Below are 23,199 nucleotides of genomic sequence, written 5' to 3'. Positions count from 1 at the left end.
TACAGAAAAGAGAGATGGGAGTAGAGGGAGGAAAAGAGAGTCATGACAATGTAACATGGTGGTTACAAGGTAACCACTGTAACAGAAGACGTTATGGGAATGCATTCAGAGACTTGTAGAATCACCTGAAAGTATTCTTTTTTTTTTTTTTTCCTAATGGTATACTAACACCAAAAGATAATCTAGAAGAATACCTCAAAATATAGTTTCTGTTGTAGGGAATAAGAGTAGCTCAAGTTTGAAAAGAAAATTTCAACGCAATGTATGTCCACTCTTTGTTTATTATAATCCTGCATTTGTTCCTCTCGATGGGCAGAATTAAGACAGAACATTTTATCTCCAGTGAAAAGTTGTGTTGTTTTTTCTAAACAATGTTCCTTGTGATAATATGTGTATTACATAATACTGAAGACTAGTGGTGTAGCTAGAGTTTTTGCCATCTGGTAAGCAGTCCCTGAGTTTCCACTCTCTCGATATGCACCAAAAAACACAAAAAGTCAAAACAACATATAGAGAAATAAATTAAAACACTTTGTTTATTTTTGAATTGAAACTTTAATTCCAACATTTAAAATGTTATTTTTTCTTGCTTTTCCATTAGCAAAATCATCGATGACATTGTCGAAGTCTATTTCATCATTCAGTTGCTGTTCTATAGACAGTATGGCAAGATTTCTTAAATGCAAAGTGCTGCCTGGGGCAGACCCAGGGGGGTCCGCTCTGGTTATAAAGATAACTTTTATGTTCTTATATCCTCGTATGTTCTTTCTTGTGGTTATATCTGTTGCTGTAATATCATTTGTGTTCTAGGTGTTTATCAGCACTTTCCAGATAGCCCTTGTATGTCATCTGATTCCCATCTCCTGATTCCCATCTCGATCCAGCAAGATAATGCGTTCAGTATCATTTTTCCTCCTACTCACCACACAGTGAAAAAACTCCTTGGCATTTGCCTTGGATTTCAGTGCCAGTCTCCTCTTATATTCTGATTTTGCTCTCCTTACAATACTAGTCCATTTCCTAGCCTGAGCCCTATATTCCTCATGCAACTGCTCTCCACCCAGCTCTTTATATGCCTTCCATAATCTCTTTTTCTTCTGCAATTCCTCTTTTATTCCTTTTGTCATCCATTTGACTCCAAGCTGCTTTATCTTCTTCACTTAAGGTATGCAATCTGTCAATGCTGTCAACAATTTTTTCTTAGGTATCCTCCATGCACTAATAGTCCCTCTTCCTTCAAATTCTTTCATCCATTGTACTGCTGCAAGCTGGTTTCTTAGTCTATGATAGTTGCTTGTCTTATAATTCCACATAAATTCTTTCTGTTTTGATACCTCCACATGCCTATTCGTCCTCCAAGTCAGGACTACATGGTCACTCACACCAATGGAGGGCAAGTATGACATCTCAGTCACTATCAAATCTTCTGATGCTATGAGCAAATCCAAAACTCTTGATCCTCATGTTTCCTTCAAAACATGCTACCTAAGACAAGAAATCCAAAAATTCAGTTCCCTTTTGATGCATGCTGTCTCCTTTCCCCAGTTTATATCACTGTAGTTGAAGTCCCCCATAATGATCACTTGCCAAACTAATTTGCCTAAATATTTCCTGCTCATCACCAGTTACATTCCCTGATCTGTAGCAACTAAATACCTTATCATATAAACATCGATCTCACACCATATACTCTCAAAGTCATTAGTGTTATCTCTACTGAGATTCTCCACTCTAAGAGAGAGATCAATTCATTTCTTATCATGAGTCACACTCCATCACTATGTTTCCCTTCCCCATCTTGCCGAAATACACTATATCCGTTGATTTCTAGCCCTGTTAGAACATCCTCCTCCTCAGTTAACCAAATTTCACTGATTTTAACAACCTTGGGAGAGGGTGAGTTAATCAGTACCACAAACTCATTCCCTTTATTTCTAATGCTCTTAGCATTTGTATACAGATATACAGAAAAAAAAACCAGTGCATTGCCAGTATCCTTATAGCCATTAATACAACCCCTAATACTTCACCTGGCTCTGTAATATACAGGATATTGGAGGTCCACTGTGGATACCCTGTCCACATTACTACTACTTAAGTGTATGGACCATGGCATCGAAATTGTACAAATGAGAAGGAACACTCACCAAGTTTTTGTAAAAAAACAATTCTGCATGAAACTTGTAGAGTCTCTGGAACGTTTGAACAATCCATTCCTAACATATTTCTGCATTTCAATTTTTCACTGTTCTTTGAAACTAAGGAGGTCCAATGTGGACACTGTAGTGTATATCCTGTCATGTCTCAAGCCATTATGACTACATGAGGCCATCTCTGCTACATTCCACCTGTACAATTCTAGTTTCTCTGCCCCAATACACTCATCACTTGCCCAGAAAACAAGTTTCATCAAATGCTTGCATCCTTTGCATTCAAATGTAATCCATCTCTTGCACATAACTCTCTTCTGTCCTCAAATGTACTCCATGCATCCACATATTCCAGACCTCTTTTCCTACACATTCTCGCTATCATCTCATTCATCATTGCTACTCTGTCTCTAACATCAACCCCAAATCTTGCGCTACACAATTCACACTACCTCTCAGATCATTTGTCCTAAATATTACCTGCCATCTCCTCCACATTTTCATCCCTCTTCAATGCCAGTGCCACACTTTCTATCATTCCACCAAGCAAGCAAGCACTCCTCTGGCACTCTCCTCCGCATCATCGAATCTCCATACTTGACACTCTGAACAGAATTCATTCATCCTTCTCTCACTAGCATCCTTGACTCTTACAGCTTCCAATCTCTCTTTCCTTTCTCTCTCACTGTCCCTCTCATCTCTAAATGCTTGTTTCCACACACTCTCTCTCTCTCAACATTCTGCAATTTCCTCTCTTCTGTTGTGTATAACTTGCTTCTACAGTCTTTTGACTTTTTCTGCAGTTTTCACTCTTCCCCTGTCTCTTCCATTCTCTCTCTCTCCCTTGCTCTCTGATGCCGTTCTCTTACTCTCACTAGCCAACTCCATCCTCCTAATATCTTCATTCACCCTTCTCAATTCAGTCTTCATTCCTTCCACCTTTCTCAGCAGTTCTATTTCTCTCTCCACACATTCTCCTTTCAGTTTACATTCATACACACGAACACAATCATGGCTGTCAGACAAACCATCTCCTTCTGCTGCATTGTCCAAGGTTAAATCCATGTGTATGTCTTTAATATTCTCCTAACTTTGAACACACTACTGGTATCCATAAATTGAATTTCACCTGTTTCCAAAGCACTATCTCTGCTGCTGCTAAATCCCTAGATCGAGATCCTTATGTCTCCTAGTGCTTCTCACTGTCTTCATTTCATGCACACATACACATCCCCATCCTGCACCTGCCACATTTTTAAACAAATGAATGTGTACGTACTGCATGCATAACAAGCAACAAAATCATTATCTATGCTACAAATAACGTAGTCTTTAAATTGTGGACTGAGTGAATTCCTAAAACTGGCAGCTGCCATGTTGAATACAATTAATACGGCTGGATACAATACTGAGACAATAAAATCCTTTCCTTCATGCTTACACGGTGATCAGAATATGTTATGAAAATTATGGAAACAACTACTGCATTAAAGTAAACTTTAATACAAACCAAAATAAACACTCGCCGTTTCGACCATCACATTAAGGTCATCATCTGGAGTGTATACATATATACAAAGAAGCAAGCTGCACTACAATATACATAGTATGCTAAAGTTACTGATCAACCGTTAAAACATTTGGCCTGACCTCTGGTAAAAAAAAAACACCTTACTACATCGAAGCTAGAGTCCTCGTATTATTTATCTATTAGGTTAAAAATTAAATTAAGCTGGAGAGCAACATGTTCACACAAAAAAAAATTACTTATATAAGGACACATATGAGAGAGAGGTCTGGGAATGTTAGAAGAGGAGATAATGGAAACGGTAGGAGAGAGAGAGGTATTGAAATGCTAGAAGGGGGAATAGAAACAGTAGGAGAGAGGGAATGCAAGAGAGGTATGGGAATGCTAGAAGAGGAGAGAATAGGAGCAGTAGAGGAGATGGAATAAAAGAGATGTATGGGAATGATAGAAGAGGAGAGAATGAGAGAGAGTTATGGGAATAACATAAGAGGAGAGAATAGCATAAGTGGAAGAGAGGGAATGAGAGAGAGTTATGGGAGTGATGGAGGAGGAGAGAGGGAATGGTGAGAGGTGTATGGTGACTCACTGATCCGTGGTGTGCAAGATAGGATGCGTGAGAAGTGTTTGCCTGGAGAAACAATAGTGAATGTGGCTATGGCAATTAAGAGGGGTGAAAGGATGGATGAGATGATTGTGATGGTGGGCACGAATGACTTGAGAGGCAGTGTAAATCAGGTAGCAAGAGATCTGAGATTCTTGCTTGAAGTTGTGCAAAAGAAAACGCAGAGAGGGAAGATTGTGTTTGTGTTGCCCAGGTATGATAGTGACGAGCTGAGCAGAAGAGCAGCAATACTGAATCATATAATAGCCAGAATGTGTGAGAAGAGAGGGTTGGAATACGTGGATGCTTGGAGGGCGTTTGAAGACAGAAGGGAACTGTATGCTAGAGACTGCTTGCATTTGAATGAGGAAGGACGAAGGCATCTGGAAAGATTGTGTTCTGAATGAGTCAGTGTGTCAATGCAGGGAAACTAGAATTCCCAGGGTGAATGGTAACGGGGATGGCCTCTTGGGGGAAGGGGAGACGTTGTCAGGAAACATTGAGCCCGGGGGGAGGGTCGAGAGGGGAAAATGATAGGTATAGAAGTGACATTTTTATGCTCTATATTAATACCAGTATTATCCGAAATAAAGGAAATGAATTGGTGGCGCTGATAGCATCAACCTGGCCAAAGATTATTGGGATCTCTTAGATGTGGATGATATAATAACCAGAATTGAAGTGGCAGGATAGGAAAGGAAAATATGGTGGTGGAGTACTGCTTATGATAAGTCATGACTTATGTCCTCTTAGAGTAGAGGCTTTGAAAGGCAGTGACACAAATGGTTTGAAAGCATATGGTGTGAGGTAGAAGTGTCCAAGACAGATTTATTGGGGTGTTGCTATAAACCAGGGAGCACAGAGGGTGGGGACCAGGAGATGTTTAGGCAGTTGAGCTTGGCAATTGCAAGAAGAATGATTGTTATGGGAGATTTTAACTACAGCAGTATAAGCTGGGAAGAGGAAAATGCAAGTAGTAAGAAGGGGATAGAATTTCTTTAATTCTTGAGGTACAAATGTCTTCGGCAGCATGTGATGGAGGGAACAAGAGGTTCAAGAGTTTTGGATTTGGTCATAGCATCAGAAGAGCTGATAATAAGTGAGATGACATCTCTCCCACCAGTTGAAGAAAGTGACCATGTGGTTTTGACTTGGAAGATGAATTGACATGCAGGTGTATCAAAGAAAAGGGAACGTATGTGGAATTATAAGGTGGGTGATTATAGTAGTCTTAGGTATCAACTAGGGGCAGTTCCATGGAGGGCAGAATTGGAAGGCCAGGATATCATTAGTGCTTGGAAAATTGTGAAAGAATATTTGTTAGCATATTTATATGTATGCTTATATAAGTAATTTTTTTTTGTGTGTGAACCTGTTGCTCTCCAGCTTAATTTAGCAGCAATAGTAAGCTGTATTCCACAGGTGAAGAAGCAGACACAATTTGGTGTAAAGTGGATGACAAACGATATCAAACAGGAACTGCATTTGAATTATGGCAGATATACAAGGAGAGGGGTGGAGGACAGATACACGAAGAATATAAGACGCAGGCCAGGAGAGTGACCAGAATGGTGAGGAAGGTAAAACTGGAATATGAGAAGAGATTGGCACTAAGATCCAAAGAAAATCCTAGGGAGTTTTTTTAGGTTTGTGACCAGTAGGTGGAGAAACGATTGTCGAAGACTGACATTGCAGGATAAAAATGGGAATAGAGTGACTCATGCAGAAGACATAGTGGAGTTGTTCAATGGGCACTTTATTGGAGTATTTCATCCTGGAGGAGGTTTTAATACTAGAGGGATAGGGCAGGATCAGGCTTTAGAGGTGCAAGAGGAGAGTGTGTTCCAAATACTGAGTACTCTGGATACCAATAAAGCTGTTGGACTGGATGTTATTTCACCAATGGTTTTGAGAGAATGTGCTAAAGAACCGACAGCTCCGTTGACCTGGCTTTTTAATAAAAGTCTGACTGAAGGAAAGGTACCCAGGGAAGAAAGGTAAGATAGTACCACTGCATAAGGGCGGTAGAGACTGGAAGTGTCTAATTATAGGCCTGTTTGTGTGTGTCATCAGTAGTTGCTAAGGTCTTGGAGAAATTAGTGAGGGACTATATACAGCGTTGGGTAGATGAGGGTAATGTTATCTGTGAGAATCGACATGGATTTGTTAAGGGACGCTCTTGCTTTAGTAATATGATTGTCTTTTATAATAAAGTGACAAGAACAGTTGATGAGGGGAAGGCATATACTGCCATTTTTTTGGATTTTGCAAAGGTGTTTGACAGGGTGCTACATGATAAGCTGATATTTAAGTTGCAGCACATGGGTTTAAATGTCGGATTAGTCAAATGGATTCAGGATTGGCTGATTGACAGGTATCAGAGAGTTGTGTATGATGGGGCAATATCAAGGAAGCAGAAGGTTACAAGTGGGGTTCCACAGGGCTCAGTACTGGGACCTGTATTGTTCAATCTTTATATCAACGATATTGTCAATGGATTGCAAGGGGACATTCAGTTGTTTGCGGATGATGTGAAGTTGGGAAGTGTTATCAGTAATAGTGCAGATATGGCAGCCCTGGAAGAGGATTTGAATAAACTAGACAGATGGGCAAATAAATGGGGTTGTCGGTTCAATGCAGCAAAATATTAAGTCTTGAGGTTTGGGATCCATCGATGGGAGGATGCGTACTCAATTGGAGGAGCTGTACTGGAGCAGGTATGGGAGACAAGATCTGGGTAATGATGATTGATAGAAAACAGAAATTCAGAGAGCATATTGCAAAGGTGGTGAGGGTAACTCAGAGGATTGCTGCAATACTGAGAAGGAGGACGCTGACCTGCAGAGATAAAAGAGTTATCATTCCTTTGTATAAGGTACTGATCAGACCACACTTAGACTATTGTTCTCAGATTTGGTCCCCAGGATTTGAAGGGGATAAATTGACTGTGGAGAGGGTACAGAGGCAGATAACAAAGATGGTTTCTGGACTGTACAATATGAGTTATGAGGATTGACTGAGGGAATGTGGACTGCAGAGTTTGGTGGATAGAAGGAGAGGTGATATGATAGAGACTTAAACTGTTGAGAGGTAGTTACAGGGTAGACATTGGAGAGTTCTTTCACTTGGTGGAACGGCGGGAAGGAGCAATGACAACTGGCCATCCCTGGAAGTTATGAAAGGAGGCTGTGCGCAAGAGGGTGAGGAGTGGTTTCTTTGCATGGAGGGTGGTTGAACCTTGGAATGCATTGCCTGAGAGAGTGGTTGGAGTGGGGACAGTTGATGGGTTCAAGGAGTGGTATGATAGACTTTGTATTTCGACATACCACGATGAGTCTTTTGCCTCCATGGTGGCCTGGATAATAATAATAATATAAATTACAACAAACCAGTATGGATGGTGACTAATAAAAGCTGAAAAATTAGTTTTCCAGCAAAATGTTACTTTAGGACTCTGAGCAATTTTTCAGTTTTTATTGGCCACCATCCATACTGGTTTGTTGTAATTTATATGTATGCTAATTTTTTTTTGTGTGTGAACATGTTGCTCTCCAGCTTAATTTAATTTTGTAACCTAATAGATAATAATAATAATAATAATAATAGCAGGACTCTAGCTTTAATGTAGTAGGGTTTTTTTTTTTTCACCAGAGGTCAGGCCAATAGTTTTAACAGTTGATCAGTAACTTTGTTTCTTTTGTATATATGTGTATACTCCAGATGATGACCTTCATGTGAAGGTTGAAACTTGGGTGTTTATTTTGGTTTATATTAAACTAAAGTTTTAATTTAATGCGGTAGTTGTTTCCATAATTTTCATGATATATACAAAAAAAATCATCAATTTGAATAGCGAAAACTTAAAAACTAGTATTGGCAACAAAATTAATCCAGTAATATCTTTCCTTACTACTAATACTCATCTTTTTTTTAACAGCTTGCGAAACATGCTACCTCCGTCTTCGCATGCTACCAGCACCCTCCCTTATGTAACCTTTAAATCTCTCATCTCTTTTATTTTTAAATATCTTATCTCTTTGATTAATTAAACCTCTATTATTATGGTCTCTTTTAATCTCTTGTTTTACGCAACCTTTAAATCTGTAATGCTTCAGGAATTTTTTTTTGAAATTGCATATTGTCCTAACCTCTGGAAAATTCATCAGTATGTTCAAGGAGCAAAGGAAACTATCTCATTTTTATGATGGGCTCAGTGACACCATTTATGGATTTGATGCAAAAGCTTGTGATAAGGACTTCTTAGAAAGAACACTCTTCTTTCAATTTAGAAATGATTTGAAACCTGAATTGAAAAGAAGTGGTATAAGGAGGGTGTTGATACAATATAGCAAGCTTTGGACGTAGCATTAGCTGAATGAATCTGATGAGGAATGTTAACCATTCACGTGGCAAGGAGGTTCTTCCCTGTTGAAAGAGTTAATCTTTAATAATTTTAGGTTAAAGAATCCTAATTTAAATGTGTTGCAAACTCGTAAGCCTTTCCAAGGCTTATGAGTTTGCAACACATTCAGAGAATGACAAGAGTAGCTTTTCAGTTCATACATCCAGTATGAACTGAAAGTATGTTGACTCAGGACCTCTGAATACTGTCAATGTAATTATTTAAGGAATTCCATGAGGATACTGTACCCCATGCTTCTGTTATATCATGGGATTTTTTTCAGATGACGAAGAATAACTTACAAGGTGAAGTGGAAAATTTTGATTCGTTTGCGACTCTGAAAAGGATTTGTGACTCTGATTTCTCCTGCAATTGTCAATAATACTTTTGATACTACAGTAATACCTCGATTAATGCTCAAGATGCGCTCCTAGAAGACAAAGCACTAAACGAAAGCATTAAATGGGGGTCGTTTTAACACATAGTAAATAGGGATAGGGGAACATGTGACCAAGAATAAACAAGTTTTACTTTAAGTTATTCTTATATTAACTTTCCTTTCATGGCTCTTGATGTTTTGGAATGATACACAAGCAACAGTTTTAATTCGAAATCACCAATGGCATTATCGCCCAGAAGCAGGGTTAAACAGTCTTTTGCAGCTTTGAATCCTGGTGCTTGCTTTTGTTCGCACGATATAAATGTGTGCTTTGGCATTCTCTTCCAAAAAAGGTCCCATTTCATCAACATTAAAGAAATAGTTCGGGAGTTCCTCTTTCAATTATGGCTCTTAAAGTTGATGGAAAGGTTGAAGCAGCTTCAGTATCTGCACTTGCTGCTTCTCTGGTGATTTGAATGTTGTAGAAGTTGCTTCTTTTTTTTAAATCTATCGAGCCAACGTCTGCTAGCTGCAAAGTTTTCGCTCATATCCTCTCTTTTTTTTGAATATGATTAAAAATACTTCTGGCCTTTTACATGATTATTGCCTGACTTAATGACATGTTGCATTCAGTTTCATCATCAACCCAAATGGAAAGATATTTCTCCATTTCCTCTAAAACGTTGCTTCTCGATCGGGTTACCTTTGTTGCAGAAGATGTTGTGGTTGCCGAACACTTAATTTTGTCCTTGTTTTTTAAAATCGTTCGTATAATAGAAGTAGACAAATTTAAAGTGGCTCCAATGTCACTTTGACGTTCACCTTTTTCTAATCGCCTCAGCACGTGCATTTTAATGTTGAGCAGAATGCTTTTTCGTATCAATTTTTTTTGTTTTAACCTTTCGCTGATTGGTTTGGGAATAATTGTATCATATATGAATCAAGGGAAATACAGCAATAAATTGAATCAGGGTAAATTTAGCACTTTTTTAGGATTCGAGTAGAACCGCATTATATTGAATCATGGAATATTTAGTGCTGTTTTAGGGTTTGAAAAAAATCACGTTTTAGTAAATCAGTGTTAATCAGGATCTTATTGTATTTGTGGGGAGGAATTTTTTACCCTGAACAGATATTCTGTTTGTTATGAAACAGGAATTATAAGATTGCAAAGTGTTGAATACAAAAACGCTGTTTGTAATTTTTCAGTTTTAAAATCAAATGATTCCTTTACTCCTCCTTTTAAGTCTTCAGTTTTTCAAGAGCTTTGTACTCTTGAAAAAGATGATAATTCATCTGATACATCTAAGAATCTATATCAGTGGTTCTTAACCTTTCCAAAGTCACAGAACATTTTTGATTATAAGAAAAATTTGGGAACACCAATAGTATTAGGGTCATAAAACTAACAATAAAATATGCATGGACTTGCCTTTTATAAAAATGGAACTTAGTTTAATGCAATGCTTGAGCTTGTCGGCTTTTGAAGATTTCAGCAATACCAGGTCTAATACGTGATACAGCTATCCCCATCTCTTTGTCTATATTAGTAAGTCTTTCACGCTTTTTAGTTTTTATATTGGTTAATATTGAGAAACTGAGCTCACACAAATATGATTTTGAAAACTGTAACAAAATTTTCAGCATCTTTGTGGAGAGAGCTGGGTATTCGGCTTGGATAAAAATCTAAAATTCCTCAAGAGAGATTTCATTTTAAAAGTGTACTATCCTGTTGACAAGGTAACTAATTGTTCTTCCTCTTGTAGTGAAAATTCACAACTCGATGTATTAACTGTGCTAAATGGATGTCATATCCAGTCATAATTGTGTGTATTTAAGGAAGGAAAATAACTTGAAATCGTTTCTTATATTGTTAAATGTTCTGTTATAATGAAAATAATTCCCTCAATATTTTTATTATGAAGCATAGGAAACATATCTACTGTATTTTATTTTTTTTTTTTTCTGATATGCAGTTTTTCCAAAGAGATACTTTTTTCTGAAAAGCTGAAAATTTGTCTGTGGATGTCAAAATATTTTCATTTTTCCTTTGGATACTCGTGTTAACGCTATTTAACTAATTAAATAGCGTTAGTGATATTTGGTGTGCTAAAATATTCCATTTTAGCACACCAAATATCATTTTGAAGACATTTTACCAAGCTTCTGTAACTTCATTTTGAAAAAAGGCCAATAATTCATTCTTAAGTTCTAAAATTCGGAATAGCACTTTACCCCTGGATAACCAGCTTATATTTCAGCGTGCAAAAGCAAAGATTTGCGCTTGGCTTCCATAGATATGCAAACTTTTTTTAAAAGGCATACTTTTAAAGATCTTGACTTGATGTAATTTACCATATTTACAACTTCATGTAGTACAGGTTTTAATATTGCCGGTAATGTTTTTGAAAGATGTCATGTAACATCTTTCACCGCGGAATACTTGTCACCAGTTCGCGGAACACGAGTGTTCCGGGGAACACCAGTTAAGAATCATTGATCTAGATCCTTGTGAAGTGCTTGTTGAGAGAGCACTAAGCAGTATTTCTTCTAAGGAAGATAAGGCTATTGTCTCAAAGTTTCTAAGGAGGTTATGTAAGAAATTTGATACATTCTTTACTGGTGGAGTATCAAATTTGTTAGAAACACATGTGGTGGATCATGCTGTTGAGGTTAATACAGATAAACCAATTTTTGTGAGATAGTATCAGACACCACTTAAGTATGCTGAAAAATTTAAACAACTCATATAGGAGTATTTGCAGGCAGGAATTTTTCAGTCTTCAAAAAGTTTATGGAATAGTCCATATCTTTTGTTAGAGAAAAAAATGTGGAGAGCTCAGAATTGTTTCAGATTTGTGACCTGTAAACAAAGTTACAAAGCGTATAAACTTTCCTCTCTTTAACATAGAGAAGTTCTTGAAGGGTCTCTGTTTTCTCAAAATTAGATTTGAATAGTGGATACTATCAGATACCTTTGGAGAAAGAGGACAGGCATTGATTTTACTTTTACTTCACCAATGTTGCTAAATATGAGTCAGCTCAATAAAAATTCAGCTCAGATTTTGCATGATCACACGAATAAGTGATATTTTGGCTGATATGCTGGCCAAAAGGCTGTAGGTTTGAATCTTGCCGTGGGCATGGATGTTTGTGATTGTGTGTGTGGAAATACTAGTGGTGGTGATGGGCAGTAGATGGCATTGGTGTAGATGATGTGGTTCGCTGTAGTTGGTAGACTTAGTGGTGGAGACGGAGTGTTGTAGAGTAGTGCCATCCCTCAATGAGTCTTTGGACTCCTTGGAGGTGTCACATAATAATAAGAATATTTATTACATCTTTATTAGATATTCTTACTTTTGTTAAATGTTTATTTTTCCATATAATCGAATTTAGAGATTTTGATATTTTATTACCCTTCAGGGATTGTTCTTTTACTTCATCCTTTGTTATATTTTCACAATTCACAGTTATTCCTAGATATTTAAATTTCATTACTTGTTCCATTATCTTACCATTTGGTTCTAATTTACATCTGATTGGTTCTTTTGCAATTACCATTGCTTTCGATTTCTCCATTGATTGCATGTTAAAACTTTGGAGATCATCTTCATTTTCTGCAAGTAATGCTACATAGTCTGCATATACCAAATTTAAATTTTCTTTTTAATTTTTATTCCATTTAATTTGTTTCTTAAATTCTGTTATTATTTTGTCCATCGTTACGTTAAATATAGACTTAAAGAATCACCTTGTCTGATTCCTTTCTTTATAGGGATTTTTTTGTGCATTTTTATTCTGATATTTTATTATGCATTAAATTTTTGTGTATATATCTTTGATCATTTGTATGGTTTGCAGTGATTTCTTTCTTAATGCTAGTACTTTCAGGACATCCTGTAACCTGTAATCTGATTCTTATGAAAGCCTTCTCTAAGTCAATGAAACATAAATATATATATTTTTAATTCTATTTCTTTTTCTGTTATTTGCTTTATAACAAATATAGTAATAGTACATGATCTTCCCTTATGGAATCTTTATTGTTCAGCATTATAATTAAGTCTTGATTCTAATTCATCTTTGATAATTCTTGTACATATTTAAGGTGGTGCACAGTAACTTTATCCCTCAACAGTTTTTGGGTGCAGATTTTGTTCCCTTTTTAAATATTGGTAGCGCAATATTCATTCTCCATTCATGGGAATCTGTCTTTTCTCAAAGATATGTTTAATTAAATTGCTCATGTTTTCAGTCATTTCTTTACCTTCATATTTTGGCATTATCAGTTTCAGATGATTTCCTATTTCTCAATTTTGAGATGACTGATTCTATTAAATTATTATTTATTTCAATTTCATCTGTGTTTTCTGGCTTTGCCATTTCAGACATTTTTATTTCTTCTTTGCCTTCATATAATTTGATAAAATAGTTTCCCATTTTTCTCTTTCTATGATTGGTTAATTTATGTATTCACAAATTTTTTTTCTTTGATTTTGGATCATTCTCCCTACTAATTTCTGTGCTCCATAAAAGTCATATTCCAGTTGTTTAGAATAACCATCCTAATATTTTTGCTTTATGAGTCATATTTTGTTATTATTTCATTTCTTCTTCTTATTATTATTAACTTCTGACCTCACTGGAGTCAGACTCATTGTTATTTGCTTAGAGGCATACACACTATTACACACAATGCTCATCCAACCATCCCTTAAACTGATTCAGTATGTTTACATTCACGACACACGCAGGAAATGCATTCCACTCACCAACCACTCTCCATGCAAAGAACCCCTTCCTCACTCCTCTGCTCACACCTTCCTTATACAGTATCTAGCAATGGCCTCTTGTTCTACCCCCACCTCTCCCATTCTATGAGAAATCTCTTCCATGATAACAACCCCTGACTAGCTTATATGAAAGTGGTTGCATAGGTTTTGAGCCTGACTAACTTTTAGAGGTGATAGAAAAAAACAACTGTGTGTGTCACTTTTCAACATAATCTCCCTTTACTTCGACATCTTTCACATCTTTGAATTTACATTTCTATGCCTTTGAATAATATAGTTTGTACTTTTGTCTGCAAAATGGCCTAAAACTGCATCTTTCATCTTATTGTCATCAGCAAATTTTCTTTCTCGAAGGTCTTTTTTCAGTTTTGAGAAGTACTAGTAGTCACTGGGTACTAGATCTGGGCTGTAGGGTGGGTGTTCAATCTCTGGAAGCCACAGTCCTTCACAGCAATAGCCATATGGACTGGAGCATTGTCATGAGGCATGCGAACACCATGACTCAGGATTCTTTATCTCTTCTCCTTGATGGCATCACACAGTTTTTGCAGGAGTGAAGCATAATATTCTGCATTCACAGTGGTGTTCCTTTCCTTGAAGTCAATCAAGAAAATTCCTTGGCAATCCCAAAAGATTGTTGCCATGATCTTCTTGGTGGACCGAGTGACCTTGGCTTTTCTCTGTGGTGCTTTGCCTGGTTTGTGCCATTCCATGGATTCTCTTTTCGAAAGAGGATCATAATAAAGGACCATGGTTTCATCCCCAGTGACAATGGATTCTAGCGCTTCTCTCTGATTCCCTTGGCATAACTCTAAAAACTTGCAGGAACAGGTTACATGATGCTCCTGAATTGAAGAGGAATCTGAATTTGCTCTTGAATGCTGAGATGCTCCTGAATTTATATGTCAGGGCATCCACCTTGCACTGACCTTCGTCATGTGAAGCTTCTCATGAATGATGCGAAAGATGGTTGTTATAGAAAGCCTCAACCTTGCTGAGATTTCTTTGAACTTCAGCCTTCTGTCATTGAGCAGTTTCTCCTCAATGATAGAGATATTTTCCTCAGTCATCACTTCCACGGGTCAACCATCACAAGGATCATCTTCGATGCTCTCTCTTCCTAGGCAAAACTGTTTAGCACATACCTTCATGGTGAAATATGAAGGAAAAGCTTCCCATAAATACCATCTAATCGCTGTTTGATAGCACTTGGAGAAAGCTCTTTTCTGGGGAAAAACTTTATCACAGTGCTCAATTTTTAACATTACAGTCACTTAGCATTCCACATGTTAGTCAAACGAGTGCCTCCGACTGAATGATGTAGGTAGAGAGTTGAAACTGGTACATTGGGCTCCCCATAGATGGTGCTATTCGTCATGCATGGTGTTTTAAAATTAGTGTGAATTTTGTATGTCAGGCTGGATATTTTTTTTTTGGAACCTCATATTATCTCAATCATAACCCACCCCCTTCTATTGACGAGGCTTTGCAACTTACATTCTCTCAATCTGTCCTTGTACTCCATATTTCAAAGACCTCTGACCACCTTTGTGAATCTTCTCTGGACCCTTTCCAACATATCCTCGTCACCATAAAAACCCAGCGACCAAATCTCTCACAATAATCCATATGAAACCTGATCAACAGGAAGACATGGACAGGTATTATCCTTTTAATATTGTTCATATTGGCTATATTAGTTTTATCTTGTAAATGTTTATTAAATGCAGTTTTTTTTTTTTTTTTTTTGTTTCTGATAGTAATTTTATTTCTTCAGTATACCAGGGAGTCCATCTTGTTTTGTATTTTCTAGTTTGTTTCTGTCCCAGTGCTTTATATGCTGCTTGTTTAATGTTCATTTTGAATTTTTCCCAGAGAAAATCTGTTATCTTCTTCATTACTAATAAATATTTTTTTTTGAAATTGTTCTTTTAGTCTATTTTGATAATGTATTTTTATACTGTCTTCTTTTAATAATTCAACCTTAAATTTATTTCCTTGTTATACATATTATTTCTGGAAAATTTTCCATGCTTCTAAATTAATATTATTTTTTATGACTATTTTGCCTATTTTTCTTTAGGAGTACCCCTTTTATAATGTCTTTGATTTTTTTACTCAATTTTTTAAGGCACTGGTATTTTAGAGACATAGATACATGAAAAATATAAGGAAGAAATAATTTTGGATATACCTTTGTAGGGTGTTCTTGGTTGTCTTCTTTTGGAGCAGCATCAGGCATATGACGATAAACATAACATTTATATACCACTGCTGACAGAAAGGAAGGGGGAGAGTCTGAAATGTGGAGAAATGTGGGAGCTAGAATTGCAGATAAAACAAAGGCACATGAATTTAAAACCCAAGTTTCCAAGGATGGAATGTAAATTCTTCTGGAAGAAGGTGAAAGATAGAATATTTTTAGGAGAAAGGTGAAGGATAGAATATGATGAATCAATAAGTATGCTTTAGCCAGGCATGTTGATGTGGACTTCATACCTAGGGTGCACTTACAAAGGTAGGCTGAAAAGTAACCTGTCACCTTAGAAAATCCAAAACTTATTATATTTAATATAGCATTTTTCTGTACAAATTTTGCACTGTCAGGCATACATTATTCACTCTCTCACCACAATGAGATAGCAAGTAGGATTGAGAGAGTTTTCCCAAAATGCTCTGCATATCTAAGTCCTTTGACAGCTTAAATATGTTTTATAAGGTCAAGACACTGAGGTCAGAAGTGATCATAAGCCATTATCCCTTGTTAAGCAACATGAAGGATAAAAATCAAAGAATAATCAGATGGGCTTTGAAGATAGAAGAATTTAATATTAAGGTTAGTTATATCTCAGGAGTTAAGAACTCAATGGCAGTCTGTCAAGGTGATATATAAAAAGAAAATGCAGAAAATCCTAGGATGGTGTTTATAATTTAAGACCATCTACCAAAAGAAAAAGACATTTTTTAAAATCAAGAAAGGAAGTTATTATTTTGGGAGATGAATTTGTTTTTCAGAGAGGACCATTTCTGATGAGTTTTATTCAAATATTATTATTATTATTAATTTTATTAGGTTTATTATTATTTTAATTTTTCAAGATAAAAAAATAAGAAATAATGCATTTAATTGAATGAATTATTTCTTTCCACCCTCTCTGTTTAGCATTATGTAATAATTCCTGTAATACCATTATGGAATTTAATTTATTGATGTACCGTATTTGCCAGCGTATAAGACTCACTTTTTTTCTTTGGAAATAGGTCTGAAAAACAGGGTGCATCTTATACACCGATACTCAGATACTCACAGAACAGAAGATGTTAAAAATCAACTCAAGGAATTGAAAACTCAGTTAGCTGTAATTCCAGGAGGTCTAACTAGTCAGCTTCAACCTTTAGATGTCTGTATTAATAAATTTAAGGGATTTATGAAGGACAAGTGGAACAGCTGGATGCAGTCTTCAAATTTTCTAGGCCTCTTCCTCCTTCACCAGGAAGAAGGAAGAGGCCTAGCATTTCAAAGTTTGTGAGTGGGTCAAAACTTCATGGGATGCTGTGAAAACTGAGACAGTGGTTAAATGCACTGGATGGTACAGTGGACAATTTGTTGTATGAGGACTCAGATTCTGATTTAGAAGAGGTTTCAAGTGTCTCTTCTTAGCTCTGGAGATGAATTTTTGGGTTTTGATGAAGAAGATTAAAAGGTGAGTACTCTTTCCTGGTTAGATTAGGTATTTGTTGAAAGTAGACCTACTTATTACTTTATATTTGAAATACTGTAAATTCATTATAATATTCAGTGATAAAGTTTTTTTCCTAAAAATGTATACAAAAAAGGGGGTGCCATCTTATACACTGGCAAATATGGTAATTAAATTCACTTGTATTTGTCTCCACAAAGAGAATAAAAGTTATGTAATTCATTTTGTAAAATTGTTGTTAAAATGAATTGTAACTTTGATTTATGCTTGTGACATACTGCAATTTCAGCAGCATTGCATAATGGTGGCAAAAGGTTTAACATTAAACCAATAGCCAACCCAAATGACAGGTATTGTGTGAATAGTAGTTAGAGCTGATCTCCCACAATAACTTTTTGACTCCATGGAGATGTCTAAGAATAATAATAATAAATATAAGTATCATGTGAGTAATAGTGTTGGCCTTCTATGTTATCTTCCCACTCCATTCAGATGCCTCTGTAATAATAATGATAATAATAATAATAACTTTTAAACAGAAGTAACACAAAGTTTGCAGAGTCAAAACTTCCAGGTAAAATTCTACGAGCATTTATTGCTTAGAGCCTTCCACAATTTCTCATTATCAAATTCCTGATAACCTCAGGGAGGAGTATATTGGATACTATTATAATAACATGATAACTTTGTTCTAGTTGTTTCCTATCAATCAAATTTTTCTATCTTTGCAATGAAATTCATTACTATTTTTTTTGAATAAATGTTTATTATTATGATTATTTTCTTGATCCCTATGGAGTCACAATACTTACTGTGGAAGGTCAACTCAAGTCAGTACAAAGTCTCTCATACCACTCCATCATTTCATCAGCAGTTACACTTACGCCATCCTCTCAGGCAATTAATTTCATGCTCCCTTCTCTCTCCATGCAAAAAAAAAAAAAAAAAAAAACATGCTTCTAACCCTTTTACTCACTACTTCCTTTTGCAACTTTCACACATGGCACCTTATTCTTGTTCTGTCCCCTCGTTCTACCATATGAAAAATCTCCCCCAGTCTAATTTGATAATAGCCATTCAACATTAAATTTCTAAATCATATCCACATCCTTGGGGTGCTTAAGGGTCAAAGCTGTATAACTGAGAGGAGACCTCCACATAGCCTTTAAAGGAATGCGGAGAACCAACCAGGGCTTCTGACCTAATGTCCAATCCTCACCTTCTTATGGTGCACCCTGTTTAGTATCTACCCAGATACTGAACTAATGAGGATGAGCTGGCAATTTGGGATTTAGCTGACCAAATTGTATTCTTATTGGCTCAAACCAGAATATAGAATGATGGTGCAACATGACAAAATTTCATGCCAGTTGAGGCATCGCCCAGTTAAACAAGGCCCACCCGTTGTTTTTTCCAGAGAACCAGGGTGAAAAGTCAGCTACTGGAACAAATCCTAAAATACACCCCAACTCAACATCGCCAGAGTTCAAGATTGGTACTATCAACATAAGAAGCCTGAATGGCAAAGAAATGGAGCTAGCTGAGGAATTAGATAAGTACCAGATTGACATAATAGGGGTGACTGAAACAAAAAAGACAAAAACTGGTGAGATCTTTCTGAGCAATAAATACAAAATGTTATATTCAAGCAATGACAATCAAGGAAAAGAAGGAGCTCAGTCACAGTATTCAACACTAAATAGGAGGCTAAGCTTCTTGAATGGCAGGCAATATCAAATAGAGTGATGTGAGCAAATATCAGAATGGAGAACTGGACAATGAGACTTATTTGTGCCTATGGTCCCACAGAAGGTTCTACTAAGGTAGAAGCAGAGGAATGTTTTGAGGCTTTAGAGAAAGCTACTGACACAATGATAAAAGAAAAGATGGTCCTTGTTGGGGATCTAAATAGCACCATGGGAAATGATTGTCAGACATACAAAAATATTTTGGGAAAAATTGAAGACGAGAGCAAAGCTAATAATAATGGCAAATACCTGTTGGAGTTCCTCTCAGGACATGGACTAGTTATTACTAACACAATGTTTGAACATAAAAATGTGCAGAAATTCGCATGGAGAGAAGAAGCAAGGAATAAGAAAAGTCTCATTGACTATGTTATTGTTGATAGTGATGCTTTCTCCCTGGTGCAGGACACTAGAATGTACAGAGGATTTGAAATTGGAAGTGATCACCATTTAGTCCTGAGCAGGATAAAATTGAATTTCATATTGAAAAGAATAACATGTAAGAAAGTCTTAAAGCAAATAAAAGTTAAGCAGCTCTAATATGTGAACTGCAGACTAAAATATGCAAACATTATTGAAGAAAAAATGAAAGAGTTTGAGAAAAGGAACCAAACCTTGGAGATTCAGTAGCAAGCCCTGAAGAAACACATTGATTGAATCAGCCAGAAGCATGTGGTGAGTTTGTCTGCATGGATAGAAAAATCAGAACTCCATAGTAGACACAGGAAGTTAAAGAGGCAGTGAAGGAAAAGAAGAAAGCATGTCAAAAGTTCCTGGCAAATAAGTCAGCTTGTGCTCTTTGGAAATACAGAGACAAATATAAGAAAGCTAAACAAAAGTCATGGGAAGACTTTGATAAGAACATAGAAATCAAATATCAAGAAGGTGGCAAGATATTCTAGAGGTTGTTGAAGAAGCTCAGAAATAGAGGAAAGAATGCTGTAAAAGGAATTAGAGATGATAAAGATGACATGAAAACTGAGTGTTCTTGGTAAGATTTATGCAATTGTACTTGAGAAGGATTGTGAAAGGGAAGCTTGGTGAAGAACAAGCTGAATTCAGGCCAAATATAATTATTCATTTCCCTACTCACTAGCAAATCTATTAAAATATGCAGCAGCTATTCAACATCCCTTTGCAGTTTTACAAATCTTGACAAGTTTCTTCTTTCTTCTCAATTTTCTGTTCATCCACAGTACTAATGCTAATATTCCATGTCGTAAGAAAAAGTTATAAGATAATCATAAGAGAAAAAAAAATTGTCTTCCCCCTAACATTTTTTGATTTTGTTCATTCTATCTCATTTAAGCAAATTCATCTTAGTAAATGATTGGTCATAATAATGTCATTATTACCACTCATTTATTCCTCTGCTATTCCTTCCAGTTCATTCTCTAACACTGCTATCTTACTACATTTATTCTCACTAACTCTTTAGCTCTTACTAACAAACATTGCATGACTGTGAGTTAATATGTTCGTTCTCACTCTCATCCTGTATATATTAATTAAATTGTCATATTTAAACGCGAAGTGCCTAGAAAGTATTCTGTTCCAAGAAAGGGACTTTATTTTTGACTTGATAACCAGGATGGTAGTGAAAGTAAGAATACATTCTGAAGAATTTTTTCTTTATACAGCCTGTGTTTACTTTTTTTTCTATGAGACTGAATTTAACTAGGTTATTTTCTCCCATTAAATATGGAGATAGGCATTTAAGATAATGTGTGGTCATGTTCATGTTGTCATCCTTGTCTGTATATGTACAGTAGGTATTCTTATCTTCGCTCATCTTTTGCACAGATATTCCTGTGATCTTCTTCGTGAAAAGCATTAAATTGTTTGCAGCCACTGATAAGAGAGGGGACAATTTTTTTTTAAATTTTTATTTTTATTTATTTATTTTTATTTTTTTATCCCATCCTTGAAATTTGGGGAATAGGGAAGGAAGAGAAATTTATTCTTTTGTATTTTTTAAATTTATTTTTGCATAGTTTGAAAAACCTTGCTCTAGAAACTAAACATGGAACTCTGTGGTCAAATTTTGTACAAAACTTTCATAGTTTCCACATTCAGATTTGAAATAATGCTGGATCCACTTCATTTATATAATTTTGCATTGCCTAACTGAAGCCTTTTGGCTCTTTATTTCAGTAAATAAACATGGGACTTTTTCAAGCCATCTGGGGACTCCTGTAAGAATCCATAGCCTAATGGTTGGAGAATGGGTATGTTAATCACTTGACCAACCAGGCTGGCTGATTTAAGGATATGTTTTGCTTGGCAGGTGATGAATAAGTGAAACGCATTGCCGGATTGAGTGCTCCAAAACTAAACATATTCAAGGCAAGATATAATAGTTATTATGCTCTGTGAGTATTAGACCTCCCACGATGAGTTTTTGTACTCCATGATGGCTTGGAAGTAATGCTATATAGCAGTGATATCTGCTGGTAGAGAAATCAAAGAATGAAAAGTAGTTCTGATCTCTTATATAATGAGATCAGGAAGGAAAATGGATACCCAGTTGCAAAATTAAGAGAAAGATAATAGCCTTTTTGTCCAACATGATCAGATGCTCTGAAGATATCTCGAGTAGCTGCTTGCAATGTTCCCTCTAAGCTTGTACATGTGTGAGTATGCACACTAAAACAGGAGTACACATACCTAATTTACAGTCAATAATTTCCGAATATACTACAAAACAAATTATATGATAAATCATACATGTAATTTATTTTATTTAGTATTTTCTCCAGTGTCTCCACTTCAATATCACTCTATCCCATTCCAGAACTTAATACACTCTAATTAGTTACTTTTACCTTGTTACGTGTGGATGATCTGATGCTAACATCAGCAAGTTGCAGTAGAAAATACAGTCATTTAAACTCATGCAAACCATGATGGATTTTTGAAGCTATGCAGATAAAAGCAAATTAATGTAGTGCTCGCAATTTTACAAGTTACAGCAATACGAAAAAAGAGCAACATTAATGTTGCTCTTTTTTTACATTAGCAGTTTTTTTGTGATTTTTTTTTCCATTATTATAGTATGTTAAATCCTCAATATGTCACTGTCAAATTTAAGTAAAAAAGAACTGGAAATTTGTTTAAATTCGATAAACATATTGAAACGGCAATGCTCTCATCAAAGAACAACATGCACAGGCCACCACACACATTGAGTATGAGACTGGAAACTTGTTCACATGTGCCAGCAAAAATTAATATTGACTTCCCAGATTTTTCCAACCTTTGTCCAGAGGTGGAAGATAATAAGCCACATCTTCTGCAAAATGGTTGTAAGAGAGCCATATAAAAAATAATAAAATCATAATTATAATAATAAGAAGAAATACATTAAATCTTTCTACAATATTGTTCTCAGAATGAAACATTTTTAAGTTTATTTTGAAAGGTTTGTTAATTTTGGTTACGTTTCTTCTAGGAATTACGTTTATACATATGGAGCATGAATAAATGATACTTTCTTTGTCAGGAGCCCTGTTGCCATGGCAAGAGAAGCTGTAATTTTTGTTCCAGAATCAGCAGTGGTTTTGATGAGTGATGATAAAGAACCTGTTATTTTTTTGCAGGAGAATGGTGTGTATTTTTCGTTTTTTAATGCCGAGACACTCATGTTTAAATTGATCTACTTGCTTATTTCCAACGTAAATTAATTTGAAAAACTTTTAATTAATATTTCCAGTATTTTGGGAAACTCAAATTGGCATCATCAGGGAACAATGAACAAACTCACATGTACACACAAGTGCTACATACAGTAAGTACTGTTGAATCTGAACAACAAAGACAAGTCTAAATCCCTAAATAGTGTTCCGTTGTTGTCTGGGAAGGGTGTTTTTGGCTGTGGCTGAAATACTAAGGATTACT

The 23,199-nt window shown here is 35.9% G+C and overlaps 1 long non-coding RNA gene across 2 annotated transcripts in view; it reads left to right on the top strand.

Annotated features, from left to right (window-relative positions):
* The window catches only part of LOC150100530 (uncharacterized), a 74,919-nt gene that overhangs the window by 12,461 nt on the left and 39,259 nt on the right, over window positions 1–23,199 (top strand). Inside the window, exon 2 of one of the 2 annotated variants that reach the window (XR_016549246.1) lies at window positions 17,115–17,557. This is a non-coding gene — a long non-coding RNA (uncharacterized LOC150100530). Of the gene's footprint in view, window positions 1–17,114; window positions 17,558–22,803; window positions 22,909–23,199 lie in introns of those variants that run through there. The other variant, XR_016549247.1, reaches the window with a different exon arrangement.

This window comes from Typopeltis vanoorti, chromosome 13 (genome assembly GCF_054136105.1).
Source record: "Typopeltis vanoorti isolate ZY-2024b chromosome 13, IOZ_Tvanoo_1.0, whole genome shotgun sequence".
Classification (NCBI taxonomy): domain Eukaryota; kingdom Metazoa; phylum Arthropoda; class Arachnida; order Uropygi; family Thelyphonidae; genus Typopeltis; species Typopeltis vanoorti.
Note: the sequence above shows the minus strand (reverse complement) of the source record. Positions and strands in the feature narration are given on the sequence as shown.